This window comes from Taeniopygia guttata, chromosome 3 (assembly GCF_048771995.1).
Source record: "Taeniopygia guttata chromosome 3, bTaeGut7.mat, whole genome shotgun sequence".
NCBI classification, from domain to species: Eukaryota; Metazoa; Chordata; class Aves; order Passeriformes; family Estrildidae; genus Taeniopygia; species Taeniopygia guttata.
The window spans coordinates 92,985,717-93,003,468 of NC_133027.1; the positions used below are offsets into that span (position 1 = coordinate 92,985,717).

A 17,752-nucleotide genomic window follows, 5' to 3' on the forward strand; every position below is an offset into this window, starting at 1 on the left:
TTAGATGGCTAAAACACTGCTTCCTCAATAATTTCTTTGAGTATCTTTGTAGCTTCAATCTTCTAATCTCTAACTTCAGTAAATCACATTTCATGTTTTTTGTTTTAATATTGTATGAATGAAAGACTGGCCCAGTATTTAGTTGTAAAGCTGGTTTTTTTCCAGGTACCAAGCCTCCTGAGGTGAAAGACAGGGTTGAGGAGCAGAATGAAGCCCCCCTAATCCAAAGGGAAATGGTCAGGGACCTGCTACAACACTTGGACACATGGAGGTCTATGGGTGTCCTAGTTTAGGGCAAATTTGGGACAAAACCTCGGGAAGGAGCCCCCAGAAAGCAAACCCCCACGGCCCCTCCCCGCACCTGGTTTAGGAAGAATTTCCTTGGAGAGAAGTGGGAAAAAACCTGTTTATTTAACAGGCAAGGCAACTCCCCAGCACAAAAAATGAACAACAGGAGATGACAAAACTCTTTCACCACTCTGAAGAGATGACAAATTCAGAAAGTCTTTCCTGGGAGTGGTTGCTCTGTTATCGGTCCCTCTGGTGCTGGGAACGGCTGCTGCAGGCCACAAAGTGCAAACTCTTGGTGTTTCCCAGGTCCCAGTCTGGAGCAGACTTGAAAAGAAAAGGGAAAGAAAAACAGTCCAGGGAAAATTCGGACTGCCCAGCTAAACTAACTAACAAGCAAAAAGCAAAAGCAAGCACAAGCAGGAGCAAGAGCAAAGGCAGAAGCCAAAGCAAAAAGCAAAAGCAGCACTATGTACTGCCATCTATGTCCAGTAGACCGTGAGGGAGTGAGCAGGCTGAAAACAAAACAAAACTTGGCCTTTCAGAGCCAGTCTTGAGGGCACAGAACATAATATCCAGCACAGACAGAACAGACAACTGTGGATACAAGCGCCATAACGTCACCCTAGGACACTGGGGCTGGATGGGATGTGCCCAGGGGTACCGAGGGATCTGGCAGAAGAGCTCACCAAGCCACTTTCAATCATTGACCTGGCTAACCAGGGACACCCAGGGGGCTGCAAATCAGCAAATGTGACACCCATGTACAAGAAGGGCTGGAAGGAGGAGCTGTGGAACTACAGGCCTGACAGTATGAACCCAGTGCCCGGGAAGGCCATGGATCAGATCATCCTGAGTGACACCACACAGCATGCGAAGGACAACCTGGGCATCGTGCCCAGCCTTCAGGAGTACATAACAGGCAGGTCCTGCCTGACCAACCCAGTCTCCTGTGGCAAGGTGAGAGATGACCCTCTCAGTGGATGAGGGAAAGGCTGTGGATGTTGTCTATCTATAGTAGGCTGTAGTAAAGCCTTTCCCACTGTTTCCCACAGCATTCTCCTGGAGAAACTGGCTTTATGTGGCTTGAGACGGATGTACTGTTGGATGGGTGGCAAACTGCACGGATGGCTGGGCCCAGGGAATGCTGGAGACTGGAGTTAAATCCAGCTGGTGGACAGTCACGAATGGTGCTCCCCGGGGCTCAGTATTGGTGTCAGTCCAATATCTGTTTAATACGTTTTACATATTTAATATCTTCAACAACCTGAACAAAGTGATCAAGGGCACGCTCAGTCAGTTTGCAAATGACACTAAGTAGTTGATCTGCTGGAGGACAGGAAGGCTCTTCAGAGGGATCTGGAAAGGCTGGATTGATGGGTTGAAGCCTGTTCTATGAGGTTCGACAAGGCCAAGTGCTAGGTCCTGCACTGGAAAAAAAGAGACCTTATCCTTATCCTGTGGAGTAGAAGTGCCAGATCTTTGAAAGATCCACAGATGTATACTAAGGGACAGGGTATAATGGATGCTTGGCAGTGTCATGTTGTTAGTTATATTAAAGATCTATTTCAACCTAAATGATTCCATGATTCAATGGTTATGTTGTCACTGTGCCTAGCTGGAGAGGTTTTGCAAAGGAAGAACTTTTCTTCCCTATTTTATGAAAGGTTGGATATATTTACCTCCCACTCAGCAGCACTTCCAGTCCTCTCATGGAAGCCAGCAACTGCTTTTTATTCACAGCATGCTTCTGGTGTCATTACTTCTCAATTTCTGCCTGCTGCTAACGTTAGGGATTCTCCTAAGGTGTGTCATCTCTATCACTGCAAGTCAATATTAATTTATTTCCTTCAAGGTCCACAGCTCTGCCCTATGCAACACCAGGGAGAGCCTCATGGAAGCAGCTGAACGGGAACAGGGGCTCACATCTGGGGAATGCGGAGAATGTCCTAAAGACAATGAGTGGTAATTTACCCAACTGATTATCCACTGCTTTAAAACCAAATCAGCTGTTTACAATGAGCTCTTTTTGGTCATGCACTATGAATCTAATCAAATCGTACCAGAAAAACAGCATGGCAGCATGAGTGAGGGCTTTTCCCTTCAGGTGTGTCTTTTCATAGCTCACTCAGGGTAAGGAGAGTAGTTGAAATAAGAGCAGGGAAATGATAAATCTTACTTTTTTTCTTAATTTTTAATTTTTTTTTTTTAATCCACAGAGATGAATCATGCAGAATCAAATACTGGAAGTTTTCCTCCTAAATTGTCACTCAATTTATTCAGTGGGATTTATATTATATTACTCTTGGTAATTTCCAGCTGTGTTCTTTCTACAGCTGTTAGTTTTGAGTTTGGTCCTTTCCTGAAACGTCTTCACAGAAGGATTTTCACTTCAGATAACTTGGAAAGGAAGTGTTTTTATGGATAAGGAAATGCATTTCACCAAGGTTTACACACTTTTTCCCCCTCCAGAGCAACGTCTTAAGACCCTATGGGACAATGATACGTAAGAATAAATAGTAAGAAGTGTTTCAGGAGCTAACAAACAGAAGACCACAAGGGCTCAGTTGAACAATTAATTTACTCTGTTGGCAGCTTTAATTAGAAATCATTGTTAGGAATTTTCTGAGTCCTTGAAAGGTATGGCTAATGGGCTACTGGCTGAAATTCCTTTTCTTTTTGGCTGTAGAAAACCCTAGGGTCTCAGTGGACTCTCTCACCTTGGTGAGTTTGATAGGACTGCGAATAAAAACCATCAGCTGGCTTTCAGAGGCACCGAGATAGACTTGCCCATCATTCATGGAGATATAGAGCAGCTGCTTCCCAGGGACTATAGCCAAAAGACCTGTGTCTGCTGAATAAATAGTACTGAGCAGTCTAAATTTGAAGATACGACTTTTATGTGGGTGCTGACAGAAGGGACAGATGTCTCTTGAATTTTCCATATCTTTTAATAGCCCATTGTATATTCAAAGTGTTTGTGTAGTTGATTTTAAACCATACTACCCAAGATGCACATGTTAAGAAAGAGAAACTGTAGGTTTCTGATTTCCATCAATGGGAAAGATTTCCATCTTTTTTTTATTTTGCATCTTGATTTATTTTAGGGTGGTAGTTCATGTTTGTGTAGCATTGCATTGAAATTGATAGTGAGGTGTTAAGGCAGGAATTTTCATAATGATCAGGAGGTGCAGAGTTTTGTTATCACTGGGAATTCATGGCACATTGAAAAGGTAGAGGAAGTTAAGAGTTTATAGCAGAAATTCCAACATTCAGCAAGAGACATGATTCATAAAACCCTCTCTTTTCCTTAGTGTCCTCATTGTCGTTTTCCAAGTTCTCATCTGTTGATACTTAAGAGGCACTGAGGCTGACTGAAACTCACTGTTCTTCCTGGAAGAACCTTACGTGTGTAAAGCAGTAATGTTATCCTGTTATGGGATTATTTTACTTTTAAAAGAGTATTTGAGCCCTAGGGTGGGATTGAATACTGGTCCCTTAAGGAATTAGTAAAGGACAATTTTGACATCAGTGCTGGAATATGAGTTGGGTTTGGCCATCTGAATGAATTTTACAGTGAAAATCCTGTTTGGCCTTGTGCTATTGATTTATTTTTCTGAGGTCTGCATCCACCTGTAAGCAATTCTTAAAAAATGAAGATGAGATTTAAATACTTCTGTTTGTTTCTGCTTAAGCATTTGGCTGTTGACCTACAGGTCTGCAAGACTCCACTCTCCTCAACAGAAGGAAATTTGAGAGTGGGTCTGAAGGCTGCTGGCAACATGTGAAGCTCTGAGTTTTAAATGGGTGTTTTCATCATCAGCTTTAGAGAAACCTTTCTTCTTTCAGCTTCTGCTTGCAGAAGTTAAACCTGAACCCCTACATCTTGATCCAAGTGGGAAGATGGTTGTGATTCTGTAAGTAGCTGGTAAGAATAATTAGGTCATTACCCATGACTAGCAGCCAGCTAGTAATTTGTAAAATTTGTAAAAAAAGTCAGCTGTAATTTGTATTGATCATGAATTTTGTTGATTGTTGAATGGCTGGTGGTGAGATATTTCATCCAAGGTGTTTATCTTGGAGCTGTGGCATTGCACGTGTAGTGGGCTTATGAGTGAGATAATGCTCTTCTGTAATGTGTATTTAATTTTAGGACTTTTGATTATTTTCATAGTGCCAGCCAATAATGTTTGTGATATAAACTGCTGTTTTCAGTAAAGGGTTGAAAGAATTGGTGCTCTGTACAAATTGATGCCTACAAACAGCAATAACCTGAACAGAGGCACTTGCAGAGTTTTGGGACATTTCTTAGCCTGCCTTGCTGGGCATTCTATTAAATACAAATGTCCAGGAGGAGGCTACATAGTCTTTAATTTTGGTTTTACCTGGTTGCAAAGGAGGTTGTTACAGAATAATGAATGCAGAAAAGTTTCTGCAGTATTAACTCCAATTGCAGAGGCAGTTCTGCAAAAGTAACACCTGGTCAGTTATGTAAACATCCTTTACCAACAACTCCTAGTTCTTTTTATTGTTAAAAATGTGAAAGTGAGTGTTTAAGACATCTTAATATGAGAGCGTAAGAAATAGACGTGTCATGTATTTAAGTGTTCTTCTAGAAATACTTTATTCGGAAGTCTGGTTAAAAGGCAGTGTAATTTCTGATTTAAAAAAAAAAAAAGTGGTTACAGTTCAGCTTACTACCAAGAATCATGATACAAGGGGGAGAAGATAAGAAAGACGTGGATGAACAAAGAGTGGAAGTTTACTAAGTAAAGAATGTTATGGATGACATTCTATTTTCAAAAAAAAAAAAAAAAAAAAAAGAGGAATTTTCCTGTTTATGTTGGTCAAAATAGATTGGACTGGTAAAACTCCTTAGTCACTAATCACAACTAAAATGGTAAAAGGAAATGGTAAAAGGATATCAGTTTTTCAAAGGTTCAAATTTTGCTTTGTTAGTAAGAGCATGGTTATATTTGGTTTCTGATTTATTTTCTTTTTCCATTAGCACGAAAGATGAAAATGGGACCTGATTTTTGATGGTACCACTAAGGAGACATGGGTGGCTCAGCCACCGTGGGGCAGCAGTCACCAGCTGATGATCCTGAGATCTGATAGGTTCCCAGGTTGGAATGGGAGAGTGTTTCCAAGGGTGCTCAGACTTTATTAGTGTCTCATGGCCTCAGCTGCCACAGCTCACAGTGAGGAGCAGCTCCGTAACACCTGCTTTTGTCAGAAGCACTGTCTGCATAATCTCCCTACAGCCTGTTTGATCAAGGAACATATGTCTGATGAGCATGGCTATAAACAAACCTGCCATCAGTATTCCTGCCTCCCAAGCCCACCTCGGAAGAGCATGTGGTGTCAGGTTGGATATGACAAGTTGACATCAGTGCAGAATGGCAGAAAAGCAGATGTGCTTGTGCCCACATCCAGCACACTCTTGGTTAACACACACACCTGCAACCTGAAAAGCCTAGGTAATGGTATAAGGACCTGCATCAACCATAAAGCCAGTAAGGATTTCAGACATCCAAAACTGGATGAGGTTTTTTTGCTGCTGAAGGCAACTGTCTGTAAAGCTGAGCTTCTTCCCCGTGAAGGAAGTATAATTCTCTGTGTCTAGTCTGATATATGCAAGTTATATTTTAAATTTTGCTTTCTCTAAACAAAAAGTTACCTCTTTGTATTAGAATATTATTTTCTGAATGTATTTTTAAAAGTAATATGCAATATGTATTGCACAGTATGCACAAGAAACAGTTGGTACAGTGTAAGGGCATATTTCAAACCCTACTGAAATAGACAATAAAACTCCCATTGACTTCACTGGGCCTTGGCAGGTTTTAATGGAAGAGGACATTAGACAGAGCACCTGCTTGGAAATTAACCATTGTGCATAAACAGGTGCTCTTCCTTGCTTCTAGCTGGTATTTAAGTCCTAGAGAATGCATATATTTGTTGCCAAAAGCTTTATTCTTTAAGAGATTGGTTCATTTTCATGTTTGGACCTTGCATTTGTCAAGTACAGATAACAATGATTATTGCTGTTGAGATATATTATTATAGTGTTCCTACACAGAACCACATAATAGTCCCCCTTCTAAATTGGTATTTAATTGGTAGTGACAATGATGGGTTGATAAGAGTGTAGAAATGTTGAGCAGAGAATTGCTACACTGGCTTAAAGATCTGGATCTAAGGAATATTGGTGGGGGAAGAGTACCCTGATTTTGGAATATTAGCTTTTAGACCAAAGGAAGCAAAAGGTTGTTTCAGCTCACCTGCTGCCATTTCTGATAGCAGATCTCTTGTGATTTATGCTTCCTACAGTACTTAAATGAATATATACCTTAGACCAGAGCTATCTTCAGTTCTCCCATTCCTAATTTAAAATCATTGCTTCTGGCCCTTCCTTGATAACTGTGAGCTGGAGTTTGCATTGTACAGCCTTGAGCTTTCTTGAGCAAGGGAGACAGTATAACATACTTCATCAGGCTCTGACAGGGCTTTTTTTTTTTGGCTGGTTTTGTGCAGATGACCACCTGGAAGAACTGTGCAGCTCAGCACATATTGCTTCTTTGCCCACTGGCATGAAAAAAGCCAGTAAAATTATGAAGGGTTTTTGTTAGTGTTTTCCCCCTTCCTTTTATGACTTGCATCCTCTGGGGCCCTGCTCTACTGACAGCACCGTGCTTCACCTTGCAGCCTCCAGGGCTAAGCCCACGGTTTAACACAATTTTTGATTTTACTAAACCGTTGCCAAGTGTAAGTAGACATCAGGTGGCACTTTCTCTGTACTCTATCCAATTGTACAAAATACAGTACTTAGGAGGTCTGTAATGACAGCTGCCAGAAAGCAGACATTGATACCTGTCTGATGAGCTCTCTCCTGAAAATGGTGCTCTTTTCACATTGCCTCTTGTTCCCCTCTGCTCCCTTACAATGCCAGCAGGATGCTGTGCTCACAGAGACATGAGCACTTCAGGTTTAAAGGGGATTACTTTAAGATTAAATGCAATGACTCCTTCTGCTACTTTTAAAATAGATCTGGGGGGGGGGGGAGGGGAAATCCTGTTGTTTAAAATGTCCCCACTCCTCCCATGCTCACTGCTGAGGACCTGTGACCTACTGGTTTGCCTTGGCAGGATTTCCCCTTCCCTGCTGCTTCTCCCCCTGCAGCTGCTCATTTTGGAGCCCGCATGGCTGTACTCGTTGTGAAAAAACACAGCTGCTCTGCATCCATTGTAAGCTCCAGCTATTGATTTAGATCCTCCAATTTTTATGTGTTGAAAGACAAAATGGTTGTTTAGAGAGGCATTTGTGTGGAACCTGCAGTCAGCCAGGGCCTTGAGGCAGAACAGCCTCAACTTCTCTGCATGGCTGATGTGCCAGAGTGCTCAAAGTAGCTCCCAGTCTCTTGTCCTTGTTTCATTATAACAAATACAAACTAATAAGACAGAACACAATAACTACTTTTAGAAAGAATACACAGTTCTGCTGGGTCAGGCAGGTTTAAAACAAAAGATCTGAAAACAAATCTTCCCCCATCTCCAGTGGGTTCTTGAAAAATGTAACCTTTCTTCTGACTTTGCAGGGAGAGATCAGTCACCAATTACCGTCATGGGCAAACCAGATGTGACTGAAGGAAACAAATTTTTTACTGATCAAATCAGAGTAGGGCAATGAGAAATAAACCCAAATCTTAAAAACACCTTCCCCCCACCCTTCTCTTATTATCAGGCTTAATTTCACTCCTGAATTTTCTCTCTCTTCCTCTCCAGGGGTGCAGAGGAATGGAGAAAAAGAGCTGTGGTCAGTTCATTGATGTTTTTTGCTGTTCCCTCCTTCACAGGGACAGGACTGCTCCACAGGGGGATCCTTTCATAGGAGAAAGTCCTCTGCAAAATTCTCCAAACTGAGTCCTTCCCACAGGCTACAGTTCCTCGTGAAGTGCTCCAGCATGATCCCTTTCCATGGGATGCAGTCTTTTGGGAACAGACTGCTGCAGTGTGAGTTCCCTGTGTGGTTACAAGTCCTGCCACCATGCTCTTCACCATGGGCTACAGGAGAATCTCAGCTCTGGCATCTGGAGCACCTCCTACCCTGTCTTCTTTATCCGTGGTGCCTTCAGAGCTGTTCCTCTCACATATTCTCACTCCTCTCATCTCTGGCTACAATTGCTTTTGCACAGTAATGATTTCTCCTTCTTAAATATCTTCTCACAGAGGCACTGTCACCATCCCTGATGGGCTCAGCCTTGGCCAGTGGTGCATCTGTCTTGGAGCTGGCTGACATTGGCTCTGTCAGACACAGTTTCTTGCAGAAACCACCCTTGCAGTGCCTCCCCTCTCCCCTAATTCCCAAAACCTTTCCACGCAAACCTGGCCAAGAGGGCTTGGGGTCACTTTCAAGGATTCTTCATTCTTGGGGAACTGCTTTGGATGTGCAGTGTTTGCTCAGAACAATATGAATGATGTTTTACAGGAGCACTCCCAGGGTTTATTTTGTGCGCTATACTTGGCTTGTACCACTATGGGCCTGCATTCCTCAAGGTCCCGTGATGATTTGCCCACTGTTTTTAGTGGAGTGGAGCAAGACATGAATGCCTGACATGAGGAATGCTACTGCTCCATCTCAACAGCTGAAACGTTATACAAAACTTTTCCTAATCTATCTGATTGTAGGGGTGCAGCATTTTCAATTTATTTGAAAATTTCATCAGCACACAATAAATATGGATGCTACAAGAGATGGAATGATATGCTGTTATCATACTAGAAATGGTATTTTGAAATTAATCTTGCCAAATCAATTTTACTGTGACTTTTATTACAGTAGCTTAAATGATGAGCCTGGTAATAAACTGTAAGATACGTTTGATTTGTTTTAAGTCTACAAGCAAAAAGAAAGAAGTGCCAATTTATATAAAATTAAGTTTTTGAGGTGTAACAGTTTTTAATGAAGAGAGCTAGTTGTCACAAATAATTTACTCTGTTTAGAGGTAGAAATACAGTTATTTCTCTAAAGGTGGAGTAGGCTTCAGTGTGTATATTGCCTGCCATAGAAATGCAAATAAAACACTGTCCTTACTCAGAGGGTGGGATGAAGGATGGCTCAGAAGCCTTGGATTAAGCTAGAAAGTGAAGAAAGGAATTGATATCTCCATTTCTGTATGCTGAATGTAACTGTTTTGTACTTTGGGAGAGTTGCTGACTTGTCATGGGATGTGTGCTGTGCATTAGCAACCTTATGCATTCCCAGGATGCAACGTAGTTGCATCCACACTGGAATACTCTTGTGCCCAGTGTCTGGGAGTTTATGGTGTGCAGGTTTAGCAGCTGAGGTTATGTGTGCTATATGAGACTGAGGGGGTGTATTTGTATAAAGTGTGGTTTGTATGCACTGCTGAATTCACAGCTGGCTTTTATGCCATGGAAATTAAGGTGAAAGCACATTTTGGGGAATTAATGGCATGAAAAAGGAAGCTTGTCTCATGTTTAGAAGTTTGGCACTTCAGTGTCAATACTTAAAGGGCCAGCTTTTTGGATTTGGGATGGAACATGTGTTCTGTAACTCACTGTGCTCTCGAGTTCGACATTAGATCTGTCATAAATTCTATGCCAGTGCACTCACTTGACAGTCTCTGTTTTGAGCTGCAGCCCAATATCAGTGAAGTGCAGTCAAATTCCTCTTGGGAAGGCTGTTTGTAAATCACTGCTTGTGCAAACTGAACTACTGGTAACTGCAAAAAGGAATTCCAGAAAGATGAAAGGGGTCATCATTTAGACGACAGTATCTCCTCTGTAGCTAAAGTACTATAGTAAATTCTTTCCTTTTCTACCCCATGTGTTACTCCTTACCTGGGATAAAGAGGACTCATAGCTCCCTGAACCTCCTGCTTTCCTAATATAAGATATTAATTAGAAAAATCTGGTACTTTGCAGAAGAGAAATTCTGCCATTTATAAAAATTTATCTTAGCAATATAAAATAACATCACACATTAATAAAATATGTATCCAGCTCTTAATGGGAGAACAATTATTGCTTAGGGATTTTCAGTATGGTCTCTTTAGATGTGCATTTGCTCTGAATGCAGCTTGCACAGGATTTGTTTTATTTTTGTGTAGCCCATTTTTTCACTGTAACCTTGTAGCTGAGGTGTCACAATGACTGACATTTGCTGTTTGACCTGCAAGAAGAGACTTCTTGAAAAGCTTCTAAATGTGTGAATGCCTGGGTTTCTGTAACTTGCAGACAAAGTAGCTTCTAATCATGTCACAGAGTAGCTCCTTTGCAATAGAGAGGAAACGTATTGAAACCAGAGTTTGGCTATCAGTCACTTGCAGACTTTCAGAACACCTGAGAAACAATATGAAGTACAGGTGCTTCAAAAGTAATTAGTATGTATTCAGTTAATGACTTGTCACTCTCTCTTTATTTTGGAAAAAGAAATAAAACCCCCATTTTGCATACTTTCACTTCTCAGCTCTATTCAATCAAAAATTATAAGCAAGCACACTTGAACTCTTAATGGACAAGATATGTAGTTGCTTATTTTTAATTAGGAAAGGCACATTAAGTGCGCAAGTATGATTATCTTTTTTTTTTTTTTTTTTAATAGACCAGCAATTACCAGGAAAAAAGGTTATTGACACACAGTAGCCTCATTTATAGGTGTAAATTTCCAATGATGCAAATACAAATATAAAACTCTGCATCATCAGGATCCAGCTTTATCTGTAGGCAGATATGAACTTCTGAAGTTGTTCTGATGGCTGGATCTGTGCTGGAAATTCCTGTGTGAGAGAGTGAAGTGTTGGGAGGATGTGAGAAACACAAACTGAATAAGGTATGCTGAAATTACTGAAAGATAAGCCACCCAAGATGCACACACTACTTGTGCAACAGCGTTTTGGTTTTTTTCCTGAATGACAGTAAAGATGTCAGAAAGTTGCAGACTCTGTAGAAAAATATACACGTGTGCCTGAGATTCCAACTACTAAGCAATAGTTTGGAATAGTGTGCTAGATACAGGAATTTCCATGGCTCTTCTCTGTGACCCCCTTTCCCACTTACACCCTGCTTTCACTAAATTGCTGAAGACACTCTCTTTTAACTGTGGTGTCTGTGAGAGACGGGTTCTTTACACTGTGGGAAAAAAAAAAAAAAAGAAATGAGTTCCCTGCCTCTGGAAGGCTGATAGACTGCAGCTTAAGTCTAAGTTGTCTTAATGGGTTTTAGACTGCCAGATAGCAGGCATTCTGCTGTATGACAACTCTGCTTTGAAACTCACTGCACAGACCTAATGGAAATGGATGTAAAGTTTAGTGATTGTTAAACTGTGACGCTGAGAGACAGCACCCTTGAGGTAAAGTCCTCCAGATGAACTGCAACTGCACGACAGTCACAGGATAAGGAAATTTGTTATCCAACCACTAGGATCTGACATTGCTTCTGACTGGCAGAAGAGAAGATAAAAACACTTTATGGATTCCTGCAGTCAGAAGCAGAATTTCCCAGTTTAGAATGAATGTGAAGTCCTTTGTGTGTATGTTTTATCTTTTATCTTTGTAAATACCTGATTCCATTGATGTGCAAAGAATCCTGTTAAGAAGGTCATGTTAAATACCCATACTCCTTGTAGTAAAGAGTGATAAACCCTCTGTTAAAGCTTATGATATTTTTTTGTTCCGTGAGAGAAGATGGAAGTGTCTTTTCTTCATTCTCCTGCTATTTGAGAACTTCAGCAAGGATATCACAGGTGCTCCCTGCTCCAGTTGCAGTGCTGTCCTTCACTTTGTGATGCATTATGTAAAGGTGTGATAGGCGGCAAATTTGAGGAGTCTAAAGCCAAAAATAGGGATAGTTTTTACTATCCAAGTTTATACTAAGCTTAGCTGAGTACCAAGCCAGGCTTATCACCCTGAGCTGCACTGCCACTGAGATTAGTTTAGATTAAAGCATGATATAAATTATGCCAAGGTTGTGGGGCCACTCACTTGAGTTGGACCTGATGATTTTTGTGGGTCCCTTTAGACTCAGAATATTCTGTGATTGCTTGAAACATTTGGCTTGACAGGCAGATGGGATCTGCTTGCTTTGTTCAGCAGCTCCTTTTAGAGCTGAGCAGGAACTTTACCAGCCTCAAAATTAACAACTCATAAACTGGCATGCTCCAGGTGTCATAGCATCCCCTAAAATGGGAAATCAGTGTAAGATATGCGTTTCAGTAGCTTACTGGTGAACTCTGATATGAAGACCCTTTCATAAAACCCCTTTCATTTGGACAACAGCTGGTCTGATATCTGTAAAACTGAAATTAGATTTCAGTGTCTCTGTTTGGTATTAGTTATCCTAAGTAGGAAGTATAACTCAAGATGTTACTGGGAAGATGAAAAAGGAGAATGTCTGGGGTTTTTTTGAGAGTTTTACGGTCCTAATAGTGTTCAAAGATGACTTGCATGACACTGGGAGTTCTGTCTCTGAGATACCACCATGATAAATAACTAGCTAAGATGTTTTTGGGAGCAGAGTCCTTTGTAATGCAGACTCTTTAGAAACCAATAGACCAGACTCCCGGCTGATGTTCTCTGATATAATTCCATGGCTTGAATATAAATATATGCATATATATATTTAATACCTTCTGTGATTTTGCTCTGTATTTCTAGGAGGTTCTTCACTGAGCTGCATCAAGATGATCTGGGAACATTTCTGTAGAGCAGGTTGTTGGTTTAAATGATCTTTGTGCCCTTCATGCTGCCCTTCAGGTTATAGAACAGCCCTTTTTCTTTTACATTTTGATGTATTTCAGGTTTTTTTTTTTTTTCTGTTTGAGAAGATGTCTAAGAAATTGGGTGCTTTATCTCAAATTGAAACTATCCTAGATGAAATTTCAACACTTTTATATGCTCTACATACTTTAATATGTTTCTGACTATGAAATAAAATGCATCATCTCAACAAAATAGCTTATTTTTTACTGCTGTTTCACTCTGCAAAGCATCTCCTGTAATATGTTTAACTTCCCAGTAGCAATTCAGCTCAGTTAATATACTACAAGTATAGAACTTGTGTTAAATCTCTGAAATGACTGCTCCCCCCAAAAAAAATCACAGAATCACAGAATAAGCTGATTTGAAAGGGACCCAGAAGGATAATCAAGTCCAACTCCTGGCTCTGCAGAGCACCATCCCCGGGAGTCACACCATGTGCCTGAGAGCATTGTCCAAAAGCTTCTTGGACTCTGTCAGACTTGGTGCTGTGAGCACTGCCCTGGGGAGCTGTTCACCACTCTCTGGGTGAAGAACCTTTTCCTAACATCCAACTTAAATCTCCCCTGATTCAGCTTCAGGCTTCGGGCTCTAAGGCCCTATCCCTGGTCACCAGAGAGAAGAGATGAGTGCCTGCCCCTCCTCTCCCCCTCACAGGAAGCTGTAGCTGCAGTGAGGTCTCTCCTCAGTCTCCTCCAGGCTGAACAGACCAAGGGACCTCAGCTGCTCCTCACATGGCTTCCCCTCAAGGCCCTTCACCATCCTCATCACCTTCCTTTGGACATTCCCTACAGGTTTTTGTCTTTTCTATATTACAGTGCCCAAAACTGCCTCCAGCACTCGAGGTGAGGCTGCCCCAGTGCAGAGCAGAGGGGACAATCCCCTCCCTTGCCCAGCTGATGCTGTGCCTGATGCCCCCAGGACAGGGCTGTCCCTCCTGGCTGCCAGGGCACTGCTGACCCGTGTTCAACTTGCCATTGACCAGGATCCCCAGTCCCTTTCCATGGCACTGCTTTCCAGCATTTCATTCCCCAGTCTGTACATGCAGGGCTGCCCCATGCCAGGTGCAGAATCTGCCACTTGCCCTTGTTGGACTTCCTGTGGCTGGTGATTGCCCAGTCCTCTCGTTTGTCCAGGTCTCTGTAGGGCTCTTAAGGGAGTCACCAGCTCCTCCTAATTTTGTATCGTGTGAACTTGCTCAGTATCCCTTCCAGTCCTGCATCAAAATCATTTATGGAGATATTGAAGAGCAGAGGGACAAGAATAGAGCCCTCTGGAATTTCACCAGTGACAGGTCAAATGTCGGATGTCCCCACATTCACCGTAACCCTTTGCTCCTGACCTATGAGCCAGTTGCTCATCCATGATATGATGTGTTTATCCATCTCATGGAAAACATTCTGCTAAAATCTTTTAAATACAATCTAATAAAATAATGTAATGAAAGGCTTTAGAAAGTTTCGAGCAAATGCTGCAGAACTGCCAGGTATTTACTAGAATTTGCTTCATTGCACTTAGGTGAGCAAGGTATGAGGACAGCTGCTGTCAAGCTGTAGCTGCAAGAGCACAGCTTGAGGAGAGCACAGCCTGGTGGTACAGCAGCTGAACGGAACTCCTCCCAGACCTCTTCCACAGCATCATTGTCCCATCCAGGGCTGCCTAACTATCCCTGGCATGTCTGCCAGAACACCCCTCTGCCTTGGGCTCTCCCACACCACCAGATAGGCAGGAGAAGTTAAGTGCAGACTTGCTCTCATTATGCTGTTCCCCAAGCAGTGTTTTAGGGTTCTTCATAGACAGACTGCAGTGCCATACTTTTGGGGACTGCTGCTTCCATGGAAACGACACAGTTTTTGTGCTCTTGCTCTGAGGAAGCTGCTTCGTGAAACATGATTAAAAGAATACACTTACTTAAAAGCATAGATTTACAGCACTAAAGCTGTAAAAGAAAAGAGAAAATGATAGAATTCATTAAGATTACATTTAATAAGGATTCCTCTTGGCTTGTAAGGCTGTTGTGTCCTGAGGAAATGAGAACTGCACCCTTTCTGCTTATTTTCTGCCTAGAAAGCTGTATGTAGACTGGATCATCTGCCAGTCTTTAGTCCTTTAGAAAGGCTTCACTCCTTTCTCCTTTCTCTGCCTCCCCTTCCTGTGCCTAGCACTGGAACATGGTTTTGCTGGGGTTTAAGTTGTTTTCCTTCTAAAGGTCCTTTGAAACATGTATGCCTTGACTTGTATCTTTCCAGCTTCAGCTTGGTAACTGCTCGGGGGTTTTCTGATATTTTTAAGGTATTTTCAAATATGGCAGTAAGATTTTTAAAGATTGTGTTGAAGTCTTTGTTAATTACACACTTTTCTTAGGCACTGCTGAAACTTATTTTCTGCAATATGTCTGTTTAGATTACATCTGGGATTTTCAGTTAATGAGGAGGAAAAAACCCAACCTTCTCCATTTTAGGGAACTCTTAGGAGACTTGTCAGATGGTGTTATGTCTTGTACTGGGTGCTCATGGATTTGTTTCATGAAGGAGAAAGGCCCACACTGACAAGGTTGGCCCCTACATCAAGCTGAAGACATAGAACAAAAAAGAGGAGATGGGTAATAATTAGTAGACTAAAAACTGTGCATGTCTAATATTTTCATGGTCATGAATGCAAAATAAAGTGAGAATTAACGCAGTCCTGAGACTGCTGGGTCATGGAGGAACAGCAGCAACACAGCATTCCAGGTTTCCTGATTTTCCCAGCACACTGAGCCCTTTCAGTGCAAAGCCAGACTACTCAACCAAGATCCCCCAAACCCCAACTTTGCTGGCAAAGCATGCAAAGTTTGGAGTTTATCCATACAATGGTGAAAGGACCAAGAGCAATGGGTGAAATTATGAGCAGGATCATTTCAAGCCTGGAAAGTCTGCTTGGCAGTAGCAGCAGTGACAGTCAGCAGCTGGCTGACACTTGTGCAAACTCGCACTGCTTCCTGTTTGAATATGGAAGAATTTCTCTACATTTTTAGTAGCACTACTTAGCAGATCAGCATGAATGAAGAAAGAGTATTTTTATCGTCATCTTGGCTTCACTGAAATTTTGGGTGAATAGAAAATCTATGATAGTTTCTTCAGTTCACTTTCCTGTGATTCATTTATTTAGCTGCTATATATATTTTTTTTTCCTTGATGCCTGTTGTGAAACTCTGGATATGTAACACCTGCAATACTTGCTGTTCCAATAATTAGCTTGAAATGATGCAGAGCATTTTTAGGATAACTGATTTATCAATATCTCTTTCCTTACAGAGAGACTTCAGTTTTAGTATCACTGAATCCAAATAAGGTTGTAAAGGCAGAGGAAATAAAGTGTGCATATTAATGATTTATTTTAAAATCACAAACATTGTGCATGCTTTCTGAATATAAAATTGCACCATGGAGAAAAGAAAGATACTTTCTCTTTTCAGCATTGGTCAGACTGAACCACACAGAAGTTTTTCAGAAAACTGGGATCTCTCAGTTGCTTTTAGCATCTGTGGTGTTCTATAAACCTCCCAGGCACACAGAGGACACTCACTGCTCCCTCACTGGAAACTTTATAATCCTAGATTACTATGACAGGCAAGGATTTAGATTACTATGACAGGCAAGGATTAAGAAATTAGTTTGGCAGAATGATCTTTTTGCCTCTTTCCTAACCTCATTTGAGAGAACACAGAAGCATATGAACTTTGAAGTCTACTTTCATTATAGTGCCAAGAGATTTAAACGTTTTCTGGAGAGTGTTGTAGAGTTCTGGCTCGGAAAAGAAGCCTCAGTGATGGAGCCTTGTAAGAGAAGAGAAAAAAGGTTGTTGAATATGATTTGGTGGTTTTTTTTGTTTTTGTTTTTTTTTTTTTTTTTTTGTTGTGTGTTTTTTAAAATCTTCTGCTTCCAAGGATACCGTTGGTTCATTCAACCCTCCATCTGTAAACTGCTTGTCAGGGGGGGATTTGCATAAACGTAGACCTGAGAGGAGGGAAAAGACAGATTTGATTCTCCCACACAGAGAGCTCTGCCCTAAGGGAATGCTCACCCCCGCCCCAAGTGCTGTGTGAGAGGATGGAAGGCAAGATGTTGGTGTGTTTGTGGAGCGGAGGTGGTGATGCCCGAGTTGGCGGTCTGGTTATCAACACCTACCTCTAAGTATCTGCTGATCTTCGAAGGTGTTGTTCACTGGCAAAGCTGAGGCTGGTGGGCAAGTCTGGAAGTGCCTCTGCAGCTTGCTGTTGAGTAGGAGGGATATGTTCCCAAAATGCAGAGATTTGGGGAAGTGGGTGGGACAATCACGTGGCCATCTGCTTAGTGGTGCAATAGAATTTTCAACAGTTGCATCAAAAAAAAAAAACAAAAAAAAAAACCAAAAAAAAAAAACCAGCCCCACACAGTATTATTTTGCTCTCAGTTTTCCTCCAAACAAAGTATTTAGTGACTATTTGAGCTACTAATTTAAAATATTTTTTGGCAACCTGTAAAATACATAAGCTTGGTTTGGAAAAAAAAAGGAGCTGCAAAGAAGTAGACACCCCTGACTAAATGCAGACACCTCAGAATGAAAAAGAGAGGAAAAAAACCCCACCCAAACAAATCTATCGAGAGGGAAATGTAGAACACTATAAATAATCTCAGACAAATACAACTGTAATAGAATAAGCTT

At 41.5% G+C, this 17,752-nt stretch overlaps 1 long non-coding RNA gene across 1 annotated transcript; it reads right to left on the reverse strand.

Moving 5' to 3' along the window:
* Positions 1-393: 393 nt before the first annotated feature.
* On the reverse strand, positions 394-17,488 carry LOC140683780 (uncharacterized). The gene is made up of 2 exons (XR_012055252.1): positions 17,236-17,488; positions 394-615 (listed from the first exon to the last, which is right to left on the reverse strand). It is a non-coding gene; the product is annotated as an uncharacterized lncRNA (long non-coding RNA).
* Positions 17,489-17,752: the final 264 nt, after the last annotated feature.